The sequence below is a fragment of the Chrysochloris asiatica genome, unplaced genomic scaffold (genome assembly GCF_000296735.1).
Source record: "Chrysochloris asiatica unplaced genomic scaffold, ChrAsi1.0 scaffold00044, whole genome shotgun sequence".
Classification (NCBI taxonomy): domain Eukaryota; kingdom Metazoa; phylum Chordata; class Mammalia; order Afrosoricida; family Chrysochloridae; genus Chrysochloris; species Chrysochloris asiatica.
Window position 1 is genome coordinate 7,907,450 of NW_006408562.1, and position 1,923 is coordinate 7,909,372.

Consider the following 1,923-nt stretch of genomic DNA (forward strand, 5'->3'; position numbering starts at 1 on the left):
CTCGATGGCACCTGACAACAACAACAATCCAGGGACAGTTCAGTTGAAGCTTAATTCATGGTCCTTCCAATGTGACTGGAATCTCTTTCCCTCTCTTTGTCTCCACTGCACTATCACCCCACCATTCTATTCACCTACCCCTCTTCTACTTGGCTAACTTAAGGTGGTTCCATTCTCTGTTTGCTTCTATCTTAGCTAGTGCTTCTATAACACAAATACCACAAGTGGGGGACTTTAAGGAACAGGAATTTATTTTCTTATAGTCTGGAAGCTGGACTTTACTCAGAGTTTTGGCTGTGTGGACTCTTCCATAGTACATGTCCACTTTTGTGTCTGTCACTGTAGGATAAGCACTGGACAGCTAACCAAATACAAGGTCAACAATTCAAACCCACCCAGCCATTCCTCAGAAACCCTATACTGGATCGCTCTGAGTCGGAACCAACTCAATGGCACGTAACAACAACAACACTCTTTTTATAACTCAGAAGGATATCATGGTTGGTCAAATGGAAGGTCAGAGAAAAGATGACCCCAACGAGATGGACTGGCACAATGACAGCAGCAATGTGGTCAAGCTTAACAATTATTGTGAGGACGGTGCAGGACTGGTTGGTGATTCATTTTATTATGTAAAATGTTGTCATTAATGAGAACCCACTCGACGGCACCCAATAGTAGCAGCAACAACAATATGCTTAATCTGTACAACATGCTAGATAGATAAGTGTCCTGCCAAGTTAGGTAACACTTGGAAAAAATACCCTCACTTCTGATACCATTGCTAAGTGTAGGGGTCTCAGCATCAGTGGGCTCAAGCATGGCAAAAACTGTGAGGTTGGCCCAGGATCAAGCAGTGTGTCTTTCTGTTGTGCATAGGGTTGTTATGAGTCAGCACTGACTCGATGGCACCTAACAACAACAACAAGACTACCCTTTGGTTTTGGTTTAATAGTTTTCTAGAAGGATCTACAAAACTTATTGAAAACATGGTTCCAGTTTACTACAGTGAAATAATACAGATTAAAATCACCCAAGGGAAGAAATGCATAAGGTAGCGTGTAGGAGGATTCCAAAGTGGTTGTTCCAGTTCTCACCCTGTGGATCGCTGTGAAGAGTGCTAATGTCTACAGCACTGTTGAGACAGGCCACATGAAATGTTAGACATGATCTAGGGTAGCTAACCCAAGACTCAGTGTCCAGAATTTAACTGAGATCTTGTCAGGTAAACATGGTTGACTGCCCACATGGCTGACCTCTGTCTCCAGCCTCTTTGGAGATCAAGCTGACTGCATGACCCAAAACCCCCACCATACATTATATTGTTGACAGTACAGTGTGGTTCAAGGCCCCTTGGTTAATACGGACACGCTTATCAGGCAAGATACACTAAGGGTTTAAAGCTCACCTCCCAGGAGCCAAGGACAAAGGTCAGACTTCCATTTGGGTAAGCTTAAATTCTCTACTATACCCCCAGTTTTATTATAAGGAAATTCAGTAACAGTTCAGTAATCCCTTTAGTCCACACATCTAATGAGTAGCAGAACCCAGACTTGCCTTTGATGTCTATACTTTTCATATTACTGCCCCCAAGTCACTGAAAGACCACAAAAGGACAAACGAAAAGGAACTCAGCATCCCAAAAGAGCCAGTCCCCAAAGTACAAGGACCTGGGCATCTTAGTAGTGCCAAGCCTTACACCACCAGCTCTCAGGTGTTTGAACTTGAGGACCACTTTAACCTCTTAGAAATTATTGAACAAAACCAAATTTTCTTAGGTTAGTTCTATCTGTCATTGTTAACACCTTGCAAAATAAAAACTAAGAAAACACTTTTTAAAATCCATTAATTCATTTACAATTCTAATAAACCCATTAAAAGTTAGCATGAAGAAGAAAGAAGAGGAAAACAAGAGTAATCTGA

At 41.9% G+C, this 1,923-nt stretch overlaps 1 protein-coding gene across 3 annotated transcripts in view; it reads left to right on the forward strand.

Moving 5' to 3' along the window:
• The window catches only part of LOC102842471 (neuronal acetylcholine receptor subunit alpha-7-like), a 198,681-nt gene that overhangs the window by 94,489 nt on the left and 102,269 nt on the right, over positions 1 to 1,923 (forward strand). The window lies entirely within an intron of this gene.